The sequence below is a fragment of the Podarcis tiliguerta genome, assembly GCF_965153285.1.
Source record: "Podarcis tiliguerta genome assembly, chromosome: 1".
Lineage (NCBI taxonomy): Eukaryota > Metazoa > Chordata > Lepidosauria > Squamata > Lacertidae > Podarcis > Podarcis tiliguerta.
Window position 1 is genome coordinate 110,490,733 of NC_139534.1, and position 19,637 is coordinate 110,510,369.

The following is a 19,637-nucleotide window of genomic DNA, read 5'->3' on the forward strand; positions in this document are numbered from 1 at the left end:
CCCATTCAACTTCACTAAAATTACATGACTGGCAGGGAATAAATTATTTCCTTTTGAATTCCTTAAGCATTTTAATTAATAAAAAAACATCAAACACACTTCTCTTGGGTGTTTCATGCCTGACTTATTAAGAGGATGTCTTTAGCTAAAATGCCCATCTTTCTGTAGTAAAAGCATATGCTCGACATATATTTTGTACATTATTAGTAAAGCAAGTCATCGAGCTACATGCTTCACGCAGCTCATTTTAGATGAGACAAATGCATTTTCATGTCAATAACTGTAAAATACTGCAATTCCATGCACAGGGAAGCCATCCTGATCTTTCCTTTAAAAATAAATAAATGAAATGTACTGACTTCTACCCAGCATTTTTCACTAAGCAGGCATGAGTTCAAAGTGCTACTGAATGTATTTATTTATTTTAACCCCACTTTTCTACAGGAAACCTAAACTAACAATCTCAGATACCCTTCATCTTGCAAGCAAGCAAAAGAAAAGGCTCCTAATCAGTTGGCAATTCTCCATTTGTTTTAGACCACTTTGCATTGCTGAGTTCAGAGTTTTTCAAGTGTTCTTTTTTATATATAATTTCTTAGGGCTTCTGCATTCTTACAATAGAGCAGTCCCTTATTCCCCCTCCCAGATTCCCTCTGTATGACCTCATGCCATGCTTTTTTTTCTTTTTTAGCCAAACTATATTCATCACTGATACTCAGTTGTTCAGCATGCTATACCATGTCTCAGTTTGCACACTCAGATAAGGAATAAGATAAAGGAGTATCACTGCATCCATTAAATTGGGGGTGTTTCCATCCCTGAATTGTGCCTCTGACTGCTTCGAGATGTGGGTATTACTCAGTGAAGTTTTCTTTCGGCCTCACTAACTTTGGGATCTCTGTGTGCTGTACAATTTGCACCTTTACTACGCCAAAGCCTGGTATAAAGGTAAAGGTAAAGGGACCCCTGACCATTAGGTCCAGTCGCAGACAACTCTGGGGTTGCGGCGCTCATCTCTCTTTATTGGCTGAGGGAGCCAGCATACAGCTTCCAGGTCATGTGGCCAGCATGACTAAGCCGCTTATGGCGAACCAGAGCAGCGAACGGAAACGCCGTTTACCTTCCCGCTGGAGCGGTACCTATTTATCTAATTGCACTTTCATGTGCTTTCGAACTGCTAGGTTGGCAGGAGCTGGGACCGAGCAATGGGAGCTCCTACCAACCTTCTGATCGGTAAGTCCTAGGCTCTGTGGTTTAACCCACAGTGCCACCCGCGTCCCTTGAAGCCTGGTATAGGTATGAGAGGGGGAAATTAAAATTCTTTGTGGCTACCTTAGAGGAAAGGAAAGGCAACATATACATCCTAGAAACTACCCATTACTTTGCTTTTTCAAAAAGAGAACATGCCTGCTTCAGATATGATATGAAGAACTAAGAGAACTGGACAATGTAGCAGAAGCAGATTGGCATGCAACATGCAAGAGTGGCATTTACAGATTTTAGTGGAGTCTGGCATGCTGGGCAGCAGTCATAAATTTCACATGATGGCAGACAGGGCTTTATTTCAGCTGGAACTCAGTTCCGGCACTTCTCAAGGTGGGTGCCATTGCTATTATAAGAGAACAGTGGAGGTGTTCATGGTGAGTTACAGCACCTCTTTTTCTAGAAAAATAGCACTGAAGGCAGGAAGGGCATTGCTTTGGATTTCCTATTGCACCAATCAGAGGAGTGGTGGAATGAGTACAGAAACCAGCAGCCAGGGAGACAGGAAGAACTGGCCTTATTGTCATCCAGAGCCCTGTATATAGAGCTAACATTCACACCACATATTTAAAGCTTTATGTTATCACTTTAAACCACGGGTGTCAAACACAAGGCTCGCGGGCCGAATCCGGCCCGCCAGACCTTGTCATGTGGCCCGTGTAGCCAGCAATTCCTGGTGTCCGTAAGGGCCGCCCCCTTCCCCCACAAGCCCTTTTATCAATGACAAAGGCAGGAACGCTCCTTCCGTGCCTGTCCGGCTCTGCAAAAGGCAACCCTTTCACGCGCTTGATTTGCAACCCAACCCAGCCGTGCAGTGCCCTTTCGGGTTTCTCTCCTGCTCTCCAAGCCCCGAATCGAGCCCGCCCTCCGCTGTCAAGGCCTGTCTGGCTCGCAGTACCCATTGCGGCGCTTGCTTCTGGGAAATGCGGACTGCTTCCCAGCTCTCCGCCCTTGCTTTGCCCGCTTGGATGGAGCAAAGCACACGACACCGGCTGCGCCATCGAGGGGTCCGCGTGCGTAAGAGCCGCCACTGCGCACAAGGCTAGGGATCCTTCTCTCTCTCTCCCTCCCTCGGTTCACCTTTGGCCTTGATCAGAGAGGCCTGATACTGGGCCATCGCTCGCTCTTCCCTCTTGCACGGGTGACTCGCCCGCCGCCGCTGCCGCCTCCTCCTCCTCTCCTCCCAGAAAGGCAGGCTGGATACGGGATGGTCGCTGCACCTTTAAAGTCCTTCACATTTTCTGCAGTGTGTACAAACACCAAGGTCTAGCTGCAAAGTTAGCAAGCCTAGGCCCTTGTTGAGGTGGGCTGGAGGAGGGTTGGCTCGGAAAGCCGCGCGGGTCGCTCTGTGCGCGCCCCCCTCCAAGCAACCCACGCGCGACGGGTGCTGGCTGAGCAAGGTCGCTGCTGCAAAAAAATAAATAAGAGAGCACAAAAGCAAAACCCGCGCACCAGGGGAAGCTTGATGATAACCTCCATGCTGTTTTGCGGATTGCTACAGCACAAGACCTAACGCCAGACATCGATGGACTGACCTCAGGAAAACGATGTCAGCCATCTAGTCAGAAAAGTTAAAAAAAAGTTAATGCCTTGTGTTTGCCATATGTGTAATAAACAGTGTTTGGCAATATTTGTATGTTAAAAAAAAAAATACTGTCTGTTACCAAAAATCATTTTTCAATAAATTGTACAATAATTGTACATTTGAATATCTACTTGCCATTATTCTGACTATGTTTCTGCTTTCAGAGCTAGTTATTACTTACATTATTACAAAAAACAGTAATAATTGAATGCAGTGACAATAATTTATGATAATAAAGAGTGGACACATAGTCCTACAGATACAACCGGCCCTTTGAGGGTGACCAAACTGCTGATGCGGCCCCCAATGAATTTGAGTTTGACACCCCTGCTTTAAACAGTCATGGCTTTCCTTAAAGAATTCTGGGAATGTAGACTGTTAAGGATGCTGAGAGCTGTAGGAAACCCCAATTCCCACCACAAAGCCACAATTCCCAAAGTTCACTGGGAAGAGGGTTTGATTGTTTAAATGCTCTGAGAATAGTAGGCCTGTGAGGGCAATAGAGGTCTCCTAGCAACTATCTGAACCCTTAACTACAGCTCCCAGAATCCTCTGGGGGAAGTTAGGACTGTTTAAAATGGTATCAGTGCTAGACTGGGAATGTGGCCAGAATGTCTCAAGACGACAATCCTCTTTATCCATTATTTGCATGTGGAACATGAGTGTGAACTTAAAAACAGGCGCTCTAAGCCCACCTGCTTGTGTGGGTGTCCTGATAATGCGGAATCCCCACTCACAAGTAGGAGTTCCCAGGTTGGGATTTCTTTTTGCACAGCCATGTGCAACATGCAGCTGTAGTTTTAGAGAGGGGGAGGAGGAAAGAGATATAACACCAGGGTAGGCTAAAAGCAAGACCCCACAACTCCATGTTTACACCTATGCCCTACATATAAGTGGTGTGTGTTTTGTTGTTCTCTTCTGCCTTTCAGAAAAGAAAAGAAAAATGGGGAAGGGTAATAGCTCAGTAGAGCAACTGCTTTGCATTTAGAAAGTCCTTGCTTCAATCTCCATGTAAGGCTGGGAGTAGGAATGGAAGATAAATTCAGTTCAGTTTGCACTTAAAGGAAAACTTACAGAATTTGCAGTTTTCAAAACAATGCACAAACCAAAACACAGGCATCCTTTGAAATTTGCACTTCTCCAAATTTTGCAGCGTGGTTTTCAGCATCTACTGCTTGAGGCAAGAATCTTCCTCTTCTTCTTTTGGTGATCACTTGTAGCCAAGTAAGATTGTCTTCTTTGATCACGGTCTTAACAGTGAAGTCCACTTCGAAGTCCACAACACCTTTGGTAAAGGCTGTTCTCCAACTGGAGCACTCGCAAGCCAGTGTTTCCCAGTTGTCAGTGATTATAATACTTTCTCTCTTTTTTTAGATTTGCCTTGAGAACATCTTCAAACCTCTTTTGCTCCATAAAGCCCTAGCAGGCTGAGGTAGGAGGTTAGGGCTGTTCCCTAAGACAAGAGGAGTAGCAACTTCTCACATTCATCAGTTGCTATAAAGCAGCAATAGCTCCTTTGATCCTTTTCTTACAACTTCCGTCCAGTCCAATATTACAGAACAGTCTCAAAAATGTAATGAGTGAACAAGCATCCAAAAGTGAATTGGTAACATAAGTGAGTCTCTTTTTACAGTGCAAAGCTGTGTAAAAACAGGAGTACTTTTTCATAATAGCTTCAGAAGAATCATGCCATTTACTTTAGCTTTTAATGCCGCTTTAAATTGCTATTTTATTACCCTTGTTGACATTCTGGAAACATGAAATTACCGAATCACATTGGGGGGTGGGGAAACCTTGTTAAATAATACAAGTCTAGGCCACAAATGTGAATCATGTTCTTACCTTAAATAACAAAGGACATATTTATTTTAAATTCTTCTCTTTTTTATGCCTCCCTCTTTGAGAAAGAAATGCTGTTAAGCAACTGCAAAAACTATCATGTTGCAAGTAAATTTGTCTGTGACCTTGAACAAAAGACTTTTATTTTCTCAGTAGAAGGTAAAAAAAAAGTATCTTAAAATATATAGTGCTCGTTCACACTAGAAAGACTTGGGTAGGACTGCAGCCTATTGAATGCTATTGTTGAACTTTGCCTTCCACCACAAGTTTTATCTATTTTAATTAATAAAACCCAATGTTCATGAGTTCAAACTTCAGTTTTGTTTGGCCCTTTCTTCTGTTTCTTGAAAATGAAGGGATTTAAATGCTGTTTGAACTTCTAAAAGAGTTTAATCTAATATATCTAATATATCTAATACTGCTATATAATAAAGCTTCACTGGGCTTTCTCATTACTCAAGGAGACTCCCATACTGCAGCAGCATATTACATCTTTCCTAATCTCCTCCAAAATGGATGCAAGGTCCAATATCCAAACTTGAAATACAGAATTGTGTTCTGAACATGCACACCATTTTATATGACCTCTATTTTTATGGGGATTTGGTGCTAAAACACTCAAGCAAATAGGGAAACTGGACAGGTGAGATAAACCAAAGCACCCAGTTCATGCTACAAAATGAGCATCTGTCCAGAATGTGGAATTTAACAGAATAATTCAGTACTGAACCAACATACCCAGTGATCCAAAGCAGGACAGAGTGGTCCCATTTTATCATTTGTATGGTGACATTTCCCACCCAGTCATCCATGGTAAAAGCTTTCAAAGTGAACAAGTCCTACTCTGTCTCACTAATATAAATATGTGCCAAAATTCATCCCGCAGTTTCTCTAAGGTTTTCCTCCTCTGCAATAGAGGCTTTTACTTTTCTGCCTCCTTCCCTGGGCGCTTTAGAATTTCTTCTGAATTACTGTTTGTGTGGAATTTTTAGATTACTGTACTGTTGCAAGGTGATCATGCAGGGTGCATTTGCTTTGCTTTCTAGTAAACATTTCTCTGGCCCTCTGCAGCCTCACTCCATCAGTTCATGCTTCCTAATCTGCAGATGGTGGCTTCTTCTGCCCTTTGATTGAATCACAGGCACCCAGGGAGGCTGCAGTGTGCAGACCATTTGTGAAATGATTCATAGGACACTCACAAACAGCCACTTAAAAAGTATGGTAAATGCAACAAAACCCCTGTACCCAACCCATGAGAATTTCACACACCCCAAAGTCCCCCTTTGAGTAATTTTTGAATGCCATTTCTTTTCTCAGTCACTGATGGAGAATTGGGGGAAGGGGTGCTGGAGAACTTTTCAACACAACTCTGTTAATGTCTTACCACACCCTTAGAAAGGATGAAAATGGATTCACCTCTGGCAAAATTTGTTCATGCCCATTTACAAGAAGAAGAAGAAGAGTTTGGATTTGATATCCCGCCTTTCACTCCCCTTCAGGAGTCTCAAAGCGGCTCACATTCTCCTTTCCCTTCCTCCCCCACAACAAACACTCTGTGAGGTGAGTGGGGCTGAGAGACTTCAAAGAAGTGTGACTGGCCCAAGGTCACCCAGCAGCTGCATGTGGAGGAGCGGAGACGCGAACCCAGTTCCCCAGATTACGAGACTGCCGCTCTAAACCACTACACCACACTGGCTCTCAAGAAGATTTGCCCCCCCAAACAGAAAGCTCTAAAGCCTTTCCAGACCTTTCTTGTCCTCCCTTCCCAAGTAAAACAGTTCATGTGGAATTCCCAGTCACAATCAGTTGTGGTGATGATGTTTGCGGCAAGAAATCCAGAAGACAAATGGCTCTGGATCCTTACCTGTCTGCTCAGGCCTGGATTTAGACTTCTAGAGGGCCTATTAGTGAACCACCTTCTTAGGGAAGCTGCCTTATATGGAAGCTGCCTTATACTGAGGCAGATAATTGGTCCCTGTAACTTAGTATTATCAACAATGACTGGCAGTGGCTGTCCAGGATTTCAGACAAGGAAATTTCTTAGTCCTGCGTGGAGATACCTGGGACCTTCTGTAGGCCAACCTGCTTGTGCATTGTTATTCCTCATCATGCCTGAGTAAAGCACAGTGGTCGGTTCTTTCCATTTGTGTTTATGTACTGTTCTGAAGTCACAGTTTGCTCTTGAGGGCACTTTCCATTTGTCTCAGGTTTCCACAACATCCTCGGGTTAATCGATAGAAACGACCAGCTTCCTAATAAAACTGCAGCTACAATATAATGAATTTTGAATGAGGAATGATTTCTTTAAGTGTTGCTGAGCGTTACACATTTACACTGTGCTGAGGGATGTGTGCGAAACTTTCCTCTGAAACTTTCAGGCCTTGACTTTGATGTATTAGACTCAGCCTCAAGTCTCCTTTATTGAGCACTTGGCTCTTGGCAACATGCAAGAGATACAGGAGAGAAAAGAGTCTGAAGGGCATAAGAAAAGCTAAGGACACATTTCTCAGGACACAAAGACCCTCCAAATATGGATTCTTTTTAACAAAAAATGTATCTGTCGCACTTTTAAATCAACTTCCTCTACTTCCAAGGGCTCATTTCTGCCAAGGAATGAATTCTAAAGTAGAAAATGCAGACAAATGAGAACCCCGCCATTGAGTCACTCATCACCTTCCATTCCTACAGATCTAGGGTAGCAGGTGATGGTGTTCAGGTTTGAGGGCAGTGACTTCCAAGCAGGCGTAACATGAAAATTGATGAAGCTCAGCATATATCCTCCTTACTATTTAACTGTCTTTGCTATGACAAGAAAGCACCCTTCCAAAATAACCATGCCTAGATATTGCAATGCTGTGGTTGTGAATACCGTACAAATGCATAGATATGGATGGGAGAGAAAATGGATTCAGTTTGCATTTAAAGGCGAACATAGCTAATTAGTACTTTCCAAAAGAATAGGTGAACCAAACCTCAGCCATCCTTTGAAATTCACATCTTGCAATGCAGTTCTCTAGCCAAGTGACTGCCTTGGGTTACAGACGCTTCAGGTTACAGACGCTTCAGGTTACAGACTCCGCTTACCCACAAATAGTACCTCAGGTTAAGAACTTTGCTTCAGGATGAGAACAGAAATCGTGCGGCGGCAGTGGGAGACCCCATTAGCTATAGTGGTACCTCAAGTTAAGCACAGTTTCAGGTGAAGAATGGACCTCCAGAATGAATTAAGTTCTTAACCCGAGGTACCACTGTATGTACACGGAGAGAGAGAGAGATTCACACACAAACACGCATCTACACAAACACATAGGGTAAAATAAGCATATAAATGCATATATCATCCAAAAATGCATTATCAAAAATGTGTAAACTAGACAAAATTGTGTAGAAATGCATGTATATTAGGAGAGCTTGACATGAAAATGCTGGTGAATTTCTATGAAAACTTTTTAAAAAATAAATAAATCACAAACTGATGTTGAAATAGCATGGAGAACTAAACTTCAGATTGGAAAAATGTGAAACAGAGAGAAATGGAAAGTAACAGATTCTCCCATACATATGGATGCAAGCTAGCAGAAATAGCTTCCTTTTAATTCCCATGCCTATACACCCCAAAAATCTTTGTTTTAAAACTTTTTCCTTTCCTTTGATTCCACGGATGAAGTCCTTTAGAATTGCCTCCTGTGGCAGAACAGAATGCCAAATTTATTCAGCTGCATAGCTCAGTCAGTAGAGCATGAGAATCTTAATTTCCAGGCTGTGGGTTTGATCCCCACATTTGGCAAAAGATTCCTGCAATGCAGGGGGTTGGACTAGATGACCCGCACAGTCCCTTTGAACTCTACAATCCTATGATCCCGTGAACTCCTTTTTTTTTTTTACGAGGGGAGAATGGAAGTTACACCATTGGTACCTATTGAACTCCGTGCTTTTAAAGAAGCGGTAGCACACTGTGGCCTTGATAATACACAGAAATGGGGAGTTTGTGATTTATCTCCTCTCCTTTACTCCTTCATCAGATCATTTTCCAAAGTATAATCAGCCAGAGTTCACTAGGAACCTGTAGTGACTGATCCCTTTATTACACGATTCATCATACTGCAGGTACTTACACAAGGAAGAGGACTCCATCAGTCAAATGCTAATGTTGACTAGTTTCTAGCTGGCAATAAAGCACTAAAGGCTTTTAAGTATTAAAAAGGGGGAACGTTATCCTCACGATTGTCACTAGGTCAAAGCCTTCAGAATGGTATTGTTGTTTGCTGTTGCTGCAACGATTCAGGTATTTTATTTTATGCTTCAAGTTTTTTCATCCTTTTTTTACAGAATCTCAGTACAGTGACTGTACTAACAAACCAGAATTGTGTTGAAAATTTCTGAGTTTCTAAAGTGAATAAAGTTGTATTTAAAGTAAGTTATGTCAATGATGTTCATGTTTACTGTTTCCTCAAAATGAAGTCTAATTGAGTTGAAAGGGACATGCCCCGGAGGAAGTTTCATAGAATAGAGACACCAAAGCACAACCAACCAACTCCTGTCTTTGTGACCTATGGGCAGAGCAGGATAAACTGTCCATCTAACTCCCAACATAGTGTAGTGGATTAGGGGATTGGACTGCAGCCTACAAGAACTGGATCTTTCAAACGATCCAAAGAAGCTCCTGTGCTTCAGTTTGCCACTTGGAAAATACAGTGGTCTAAAGCATAATGTAGCCTTGATTTTAGATTCACTGTCAGAATTTGGGGCATGCCAAGGGGAAGTAATAGTGCCACTGTATTCTGCTCTGGTCAGACCTCACCTGGAGTACTGTGTCCAGTTCTGGGCACCACAGTTCAAGAAGGACACTGACAAACTGGAATGTGTCCAGAGGAGGGCAACCAAAATGGTCAAAGGCCTGGAAACGATGCATTATGAGGAACAGCTAAGGGAGCTGGGCATGTTTAGCCTGGAGAAGAGGAGGTTAAGGGGTGATATGATAGCCATGTTCAAATATATAAAAGAATGTCACATAGAGGAGGGAGAAAGGTTGTTTTCTGCTGCTCCAGAGAAGTGGACACGGAGCAATGGATCCAAACTACAAGAAAGAAGATTCCACCTAAACATTAGGAAGAACTTCCTGACAGTAAGAGCTGTTCGACAGTGGAATTTGCTGCCAAGGAGTGTGGTGGAGTCTCCTTCTTTGGAGGTCTTTAAGCAGAGGCTTGACAACCATGTGTCAGGAGTGCTCTGATGGTGTTTCCTGCTTGGCAGGGGGTTGGACTCGATTGCCCTTGTGGTCTCTTCCAACTCTATGATTGTATGATTGTATGATTCTATGAAGGTAAGTACCTATCCATCATCCAAGAAGCCATTGATAGCTGATAGCCATTGATAGGAATTTGTCGAAACCTCCCAAGGAGGAATGGGAACTTTACATCAAAGATGGTTCCCATCACTACATCTTGTGATATTGTGTTTCATAGCTTCACTGTGTACTTGATGAAGAAGCACCTCATGTTGCCTGGATTTAATCTTCCAAAATCCCCAGGGCATTCTGGGGAGAAAACATGGCTTCCCCTGTGAATAACTTTTAGTCACATTACAGAAAGACCTTTTTACCCTCTATGAATTGTATTCACATTCCTTCCACTGAAGATCAAACCAACTGAGTCCCCCCCCCCCCCCGCCCTCCACCTCAACATGATGAAAAAGCTAGACTTAATACTTTGGGCCAACAATAATTGAAATTCAAGGTTTGGGCGGGCACAAGTAGCAGGGAACAGCTTTGCAGAAATCATGACACAAGTTAGACCTGATTTCTAGATGGCTTTTGCCTCTGCATTGTGCATGGAGGAACAATTTGTATGAATTAGCTCTACATTTAAAAAATTAAACGCATTCAGATTTTCTTACACAAAACCTGTTTTCTGCAAATATCATGTGAAAACCAAGTTTGTGAGGTTTTGCCACCTTAAAAATGAAACATGTGAATTGGCCCTTAGCTAAACTGGAAATGTGAATCTAGGTCAAGAACTCAGACTCATAATGAGATCTGAGCCAAAGTTTTTAAAGGGAAAAAAAAAACAACTAAAAGGGGATTGGAAAGCTTTCCCCAAACAAGCCCCTGCCCCTCTTTACTTTTCCATAGCTGCCAGCTTTTTATCTGATTATGGTGGCTTGTGATCTGACAGACTATATTCAAAGCACAACCAAACTGGCTTCCACACTGTCTCAGTGTCACTGCTGTGTAATCAAAGATTCAGGTGACAAGGAATCAGGTGAAAATTGTGATCAATGTGTAACTTGGGCCCTCAGAGCCTTTGTTAGGAATGGCTGCCTCTTATAGCCATGTTCAAAAGCGCAACACATTCTGACACATTTCTGAAAACATAGACATTCTCCCCCCCTCCCAAAAACCCTCTATATATTCATTTTGATCATTTCTTGGCTGCCTGCATTGTTCCTTGATTTAGGGAACCCTAAGAACATAAAAAGAGCCTGATGAATCAGGCCAATAGTCAGTGGCGTAGCGTGGGGGGTGCAGCGGGGGCCGGCCGCACCGGGCGCAACATCTGGGGGTTCGGGTTAGGGGGCGCAAATCCACGGGTTAGGGGGCACAAATTACTTGCCTTGCCCCGGGTGCTGACAACGCACGCTACGCCACTGCCAATAGTCCAGCATCTTGTTCTCACAGTGTCAACCACTGTGGGAAACCTGAAAGAAGGACCTGAGTACAAGGACACTCTCCCCAATATGGTTTCTAGCAAATGGTATTCAGAAGCATGCCACCTCCAACCCTTCATTAGATCACATTCAGGGCAGGGTATGTTGGAGAAGGAGAGACTTCAGGCTTTTTAGATCAATTTTGCTTTGGTTTTTATTTTTCTTTAAACAGAGCCAGGTACAAACATCAATCGAGAGAAAACCTGAATTGTCATTTGCTCCAATTGAACCCTAAAGAGCAGTTTTCCCCTGAGGAAGCAGCAGGACAAGAGGAAGTGTTGATAAACCCCCACTCACACTGTTCCCACTATCCCAGAATATTCATTCTTTTGGATGTCTGATTTATCAATCAAAATTAATCTCATTTCAATTTCAGTTCATCATTTTGACCTCTGAATGTCTCTTTTCCTTAAGACTCTGTCTTCCAGTTATAGTCATTATACTTCCCATTTCTGTTTATCTGCAAGCCCCATTAATTTTAATGACCACAACTCTATAGTTTTCAAAATAGTTTTGCTTTGTTTTTCAACAGAATTTTGATTTTTAGAGCATTTTCTCCAGCGTATAACACAGCAGATTACAGCTGCAAATGTACTATCTAGAAACAAAGGACTGTAGAGTTGGTTTTGTTATGAATGGTGACATCCCATAATTGAGATAAGACAGTAGATGCTTTGTCTCTCAGAGTCCTTGATTCATATTTCAGCATGAGTAGGTTAGTCACTCTGTCAGCTGGCTTCAATTACACATTCTTACACGAGTCAGCATAATTTATACTAATGCAAGGGTCAATTTCAGGTAGTGGCATTTATCAGGTAGCAGCATACTGTAGGTGAAACTCACATTAGCCTTTTCTTCTTCCAAAGACATCCTACAAAGCAGTGGAGGTTTAGGACCAGAGTTTTCCTTCTCCTAGACGGGCTACGTTTCCAGGCTGATGAGCCCCATCTGCCCCTCACTTCTTGACTGTTGGACCCACTATTGGTCTTGTCCACTCAATCTGCCAGGATGTAAATTCTGGTTCTTCTCAATTTCTCATTTTTCCAGTTCACAACATTTCTGCATCAGTTTGAAATGGTGTTTCTTTTTTCCCGCTCTTGAAAATTAGTCAGCATTTTAGCAAACAGTTCTCATACACATTTTTTTGCATGCAATTTTGGCTAATAAACACATTTTTGTAAGCAATTTCCTGTAACGTAATGCATTGTCTATGCTACGTTCGCTGATAAATGCATTTTATCTACGCTTTCTCCTAATATACACAATTCTGTACACTTTTTTTGGTTGGAGTACTGCATTCCAAGATACAGATAATTTAGAAGGATAGCTGCCTTTTAGTATGTGTATTATTCTGGGAAATGCAAACTACATTGGTTCCCATAAAAATGTGAACTGAAATTCCCCCATTCCTATGTGATAAAATCTCCCCATACTTCACTGCTTCCAGTCCTAATCATGATAACAGTTTTAAAAAGCTCTAAACACCATAGTACCCTTTCATATTGCTGAAGTCTATAAAGATTCCATTTCACTCTCCAGGCTCTATGTCCATGCCCAGCGGGGGTGCGGGGGCAGGATCTTGAGTGTGCATTCCTGGCATTGGACAATCAGGATAGATTAGGGATTCTGCTGGTTTTTTGCCAGCCTCGCTGCCCAGCATTCTCCCTGCCTGAGCTGACAGAGATGGTCTCAGAGGCGATGTTGAAGACTCCCAGACTGCTAGTTCTGGAGGACTTCTACATCCATCCCAAGGTGACTGGCTCTGGGGTGGCTCAGAACTTATTGGCTGCCATGATGACTATGAGGCTGTCCCAACATGCCAGGGTTCAGTTTTATCCCCCATACTGAGATCCGGAGGATGGCAAGACAAGAATGGGCCTTTTCTGTGAGATCTTAAGTTGAAGGGTGGTGCAAATAATAATAACAAGAAAAACATATGGATTAATAAATAGCCAGCTGACTGGGGAAACCTTTCATAGCAGACTATGCCCAGAAAGGTCTATTATTCACAGCTTTATTTCAGCCACATGGCATTGAGAAGCAACTGCCACTGCACGGCACTGAAAGGGGCATAAGTGTTATTTTTCCTAAGATAAACAGATCAATCTCTGCTCATAACTATACCTCTATACCTGGTCTTCTTTCCATCATTTTTGAAATATACTCGGAGTCAAGAGTGGATTTCATGCTCTTTATTCAACTCATAGTGGTAAGGAGTGGAAGTTCCCCCAGAATGTCTCCTTTATATACATTATTTACACAATGGGCCCCACGTGATTGGCTAATTCCAGGATTCTCCTGCAGGCCAATCAGGTTGCGGATTCACTTCCACCTGGAGCTGGATTGGGTGGCTCCTGTGGACCAATCAGACTGCTGCATTCTGGATCCTATTGTTCTAGGACCAATCAGACTGCTGCATTCTGAATTCTATTGTTCTAGGACCAATCAGACTACTGCATTCTGAATCCTATTCAACTCAGTACATAACAGGTTTCCTTATGAATTCATTCTCCTTGAAAATGGATGTCCACAACTGGACAAATGTTTGACCTCACCAGTACCTTATAGAAGGCTATTCATCCTCCTCCATCTGTTCTACAAAAACTTTGCCTAATTACTTCCAAGAATTCCAACCAGTCTTTTTGCAGCTGCATCTTATTGATGGCATGTAGTTTCCTTCTGATTAAGAGGTTGTATCACAAGATCTTACCTCCACTGCCACTTCCACTTCTGTGTTGCTGATAGATAGGATAACAGAACATGTTTGCTCTTTGTCCAAAAATGTATTACTTTACACTCTATTTGTTTAGCTCCATTCCCTTGTCATTAGACCACTTTGTTTGGTCAGCCACTTCATCCAACATGACTTAATTTCCATTGTGATTCATCCAGTTGGTTAGTTGTAGAAATACTATCTAACCTGTCTCAAATTACATTTTCTCTTCATTGGTGATTGAAGTTCATGAGTTTTCATTATTCTTCTGGATTTATATTTAAAAGCTGGCATTTTACCTTTTATACAAAACAAGGCCAAATGAAATCATCAGACTCCTGTGGGCAAAGTTATGCAAACACTTGAAAGATAAGCCCTTCTGAAGTGGATCTTCTTGCTTCTTCCTTTCTGCTATAGCACCTTAGCCATCTTGTAAATCTGATCCCAAGGGTCAATGGATTCTCCAGAATAACGTAGCTGCACTGAGGGATTGGCAGAAATCAACTGGAGGTAATTTCTGTTCAGGCCAAAGCTACATGCAATAATGGAGATCCGTACTGGATCTCCCATTTCTTTAATTTGTTTGTTTGTTTTTGTTTGTTTGTTTGTTTTACAAAGAAACTAGCCACTTAAAGAAAGCACTATTCAGACAATGGCAAAAATGGAGTAGTGTTTGCCTTCACACAACGTTCTCCAGGGGAGGGGGGTTATTGGGTTGTTTTTGTTTTCATTATGTATTTTGTGCTTTTATATTCTGATTTTATCCTGTGAACCACCCAGAGACCTGCGGGTATAAGGTGGTATACAAATTTAATTAGTTAGTTGTTAGTTAGTTAGTTAGTTAGTTAGTTAGTTAACTCTTCCAGTGAAAGAATATTTTACACATATTCACGCGTTTTCCTTATCAGGGCAAATAGTAGCTTTAAAGACTGATTTTCTTTCCTTTTTATAAAAGGAAAAATACAGTTTTATAGTGTACAAAAAATGTTACTTTTAAGCCCATCTGATATTTGAGAAAGAATAGAAGCTTGTCAGTTTGAAGAGGAAAAAAGGGATCCATTATTCAGTTTATTTCTTTTCGTATGAACAAAATTTATTTTTAACAGCATTGTTCTATCAGAAATGGTTAGGCTTAGGTTTATTAAATTCATGTATCACTTCCAACTAAAAGAGTCCCAAAGCGATTTGAAAGCAGGTAAAAAAATTCAGTGGTACGATCACATACATATATTAAAAACATATTTAACAATACAATACCCTATTGATTATTCTGTCCAAGTGCCTGGGGAAACTGAAATTATGACAAGGTTTGTGCTAGGCTTTGTTCCATGAATGGAAAGATACTACAGATAAGGCCTGTAACAGGAATCAGTGTCATCTTGTTCAGTCAGATGGACGACATATAAATAATAAAATCATCATCATCATCATCACAATTTCTTGGGCCTTAAATAGTACCCTATGGGTCCTGCTCATGGAACCCTCTCCCAACTCACTGCCATTAAGCTTAGGAAAAAGCTGCATACCAGCATGGGGTCAATAATCACTAGAATCACAGGAGTGGAAAGAGTTAACTAGTTTAAGGGTTATCAAGCAGGGAAAAAGAGGGCTGGATGAGATATTGTATGAAATACCTCTGGTCTCACCCACTGCAATTTCTGATCCCACCCACTGGCAGAAAGTAGTTTACCGCCAAGATAATTCAGCTCTTGATGGAAAAAAGTTTGACCATTCCCGCTCTCATTGCTGTAGTCTTTCAAGGCTCTACAAGTCAATGTTGGTCAATGGCCAGGGATGATGGGAGATGTAGTTCAGTAACATCTGAAGGGCGAAAGGTTTCCCACACCTGCAATATGTGAATTGAAACACAGCTATCTTTCAAAATTCACATTTCCCTGAATTTTGCATGCAGGTATCCAATCATACAATGATGCACATCCAAAAATATATCACTTAGTGAAAACAATATAAAAATGCATTATATTAGGGGACATTGCTTGCAAAATGTGTGGAACAGACAAAGTTGTGTAGAAAAAATGAACATTGGACAATTGTGTGTACAAAAATGTGTCTGTTTGGAAAATACACACCCAAAATTATTATGCATTTCATGTGGATTTCTTTTCTTTTTAGCGCAGTCTTATCTAAAAATTGGGTGAACGGAACTTATAAATGGGACACTGAGAAACTGAAAGATTCATTCATCCCTAATGTGATAGCATGGGATGTGAATCTAAGAAAATAAAATTTCCTTGTGAGTTATTTCATTCTAAGACAATTCACATCTAGAATAGTTCTCATTGTGAACCTCTTGACTTTCAATAGATTTGCTCAGGATGTATATGATATGGAGAATATTAACCTCTAGTCTCCCATGGGAACAATTTCCCAACAAATGGATGGAACCTCTCTAGTACATATTTTAGAAAGGCTTTGAGCAGTGCTATAAATTGGAGATGTGAAAAGCTGCTTAATCTTTTATCATTTCTTTCTGCCCTTTCTCAGCTGGGAAGACATGGAAAGATAAGATCTGGTCATCCATTAATCTTCCTTTTTTTTCTTTTTTACAATGACAGGTGCTTAGAAACAAAACGTTAGAAGGGGCCTTGCTGTCTAACCACAATCTGAGGCTGGAAACTATATATTAATGGTATAGCCAACAGATGCCTGTATCGCCCTTTCTTCAGCCTCAAACAAGTTTTCATCACTTCCTTAGGCACCATGTTTCACTATTCATGCATTTGAAAAGTGTGCTTTTCTTTGTATGGAGCCTAAATCTTTCTGCTTATCACTTTAACTTATCTCTTTTTGTCCTTCCCCCAAGACAGGGCTGCATGGTTCTCACCTACATTATCTGAAGGTCGCTCTCATATCCCCCTCTAATCTTCCTTTTCTCGAGGCTAAACATGTCCAGTCTCTTCAACCTTTTCTCATACCGATTGAACTTCAAATCATTTGTCATTTGGAAGCTACTCTTCAAAGCCTTCCCTGACTTGTTGACGTTCCTTCTGAAAGTATTACTTTGAATCACATATCAAAGGAAAGAACTCACAGGTCCTGTTGCATTCTAAGATTTAAAGTAGGGATGGGGGACCTGAGGCCAGGGACCCTATAGTGGCCCTTCAGTCTTCCCTATCTGGCCCTATGGATTCCAGATGGACCACTGGCCTGATCCAGCAGGCTCTTCTATTGTTCTTAGATACCTTTCTGAGTCACACCTTTCACCAGCACGGCTTTCCACCCTCAGATGTTTTTGCCTGGCAGAAATGAGTCCTTGAATGCTGATAATGCTTCTTGCTTTCCCTGGTTGAAGGAAAGAGAGGGATAAGTGAGTGTGTAGAAACAAGCATACAGTGCAAAAACCATAGAATTGCAGAGCTAGAAGGAGCCCTGGGAGCCATGGAGTCTAACCGCCTGCAACGCAAGAATGTCAACTTGATCATACATGACAGATGGCCATCCAACCTCTGCTTAAAAACATCCAAGGAAGGAGCTCTTACAGACCGAAAGTTCTTTCTGATGTTTAGTCAGAATCTCTTTACTTGTCATTTCAGTCCATTGGTTCAGGTCCTAGCCACCAGAGCAGGAGAAAACAAGCTTACCCCATCTAGCATGTGATAGTCCTTTAGATAATTCATGTCTGTGCATTTTGACCATTGGTCCTGGCAACCACTACCATGTGATTCCCCGAAGTTGACCCATAAAACAGATGGTGTGTCAGCCCTATGCTGACCTCAGTGACACTTTGCTGCTCCCCCTTTCCATTCCAGCATGCAACAGCTTGAGATATGAGGCAAGACGTGCAGGCACTAGTCTCTTTATTCATTTTGTGAGAATCCAGCCTGATCCTTCCTTTGAGTGTTTTTAGCCAGTGAGTGAAGTCATCATCATCATCATCAACAACAACAACAATTTATGAGAGCCACATTACAGATATAGGCATACCTGTCCTCTTGGAATGGGAACAAGAAGGGTGAAATCACCTGCTTTAATTGGGGTTTAAATAGGGGAAATTCATGGGATTTCCAGAATGGATTCTCTTTGTCAAAAGGAAGGTACCATAATCACTGCCAATAGCCACTGCTACTTCCTAGGCAGCACTATCAGCCTGTAATCACAAAACACTTAAACTGGAGTTGAAACTGAGATTAGATTAAGCCAACCTTTTCGCTACAATCACTGAAACTATCACACACTTGTCTGTTTGTTGTGAAATTGGTTCTGAAGATCATTTATCACTGACAGAGTCTTCCTTTTGTGTGAAAGATGTGCTTATCAATAAGAGGCAAGGTAGCACATGATAAGCTTAACCTATGTAAACTAACATAATGTTTTGTAGACACCAGCATTTCCTTAAATTTATGCCTTGTTCCAGATTTACTGAAAACTAGGGCTTTGTTTGAAACACTGAGTAATATAAGCTGAGTGCTTTGTCAAGAACAAATGCATAAAAGAGGCAAGTAAGATTGAAATGGTAGCATTTTGTAAAGCTCAGGAAGCCAGTGTCTGAGTACCCTAGAGCACAGTTTGCTATATTTGTGTATCACGCTTATAGGTGTATTTAAAAACATTCATCGCTTTCAAATTCATCTCTCAGGTTACATACAAATGACATTAAAAGGATCGTTGTTACACATTTCCATTGTATAAAGGCACAGCTAGATTTGACACATAAACAGTGAATGTATAATCAATGCACTGATGACTAAAAGATTAAGGCAATCCTTTGCCTTTGCAATGAAATACTTCAGTCCTTGGATTTCAACGGAAACATGCTCATTGTGTGTGACCTGATTGCAAAAGACTGTCGAATTTTAACAACCAATTCTGCTTTTATCAGGGGTTCACTGCAAGAGCTCCACAAGAAGATTGTGTTGTAAAGTGAGAAAATGAAAGTCAAAGGCCCCTCCGTTCCTTTCAGAGGGCCTACCACATTCCATCTTCCTAAAACATACAATTTCTGCATCTTATCTTGCTCAGTACTTGCATAGATTTTAGCTTCCAACCCTGTAAAGAATCATATGAGAATGTTTCACTAACAACTATACCCATTCCCACTATAAAAACTATTGGAAATTGCATCATATAAAAGATTCAATGTTTTTAGCCCAAGATGTGCAATTTGAAAATCACCTACGACGATATGTCCAGAATGTCAAACTTGACTGTCTAGAGCATGGGTAGGCAAACTAAGGGCTGGGGGCTGAATCCGGCCTAATCACTTTCTAAATCTGGCCTGCGGGTGGTCCGGGAATCAGTATGTTATTACATAAGTAGAATGTGTCCTTTTATTTAAAATGCATCTCTGGGTTATTTGTGGGGCATAGGAATTTGTTCTTTTCCCCAAAAAATATAATCCGGCCCGCCATAAGGTCTGAGGGACAGTGGATTGTCCCCCTGCTGAAAAAGTTTGTGGACTCCTGAGTACATCATTAACCCTGGAAGAAAGGTACATCACTTTAGGCAAGTTCTGGTATTTGCCTGAAAATGCAAACTCTATATCTTTGTATGAGGCACAGGATGCACACAATG

General features: G+C 41.5%; 1 long non-coding RNA gene across 1 annotated transcript in view; it reads right to left on the reverse strand.

Annotated features, from left to right (window-relative positions):
- The window catches only part of LOC310681479, a 77,617-nt gene that overhangs the window by 56,937 nt on the left and 1,043 nt on the right, over positions 1–19,637 (reverse strand). The window lies entirely within an intron of this gene.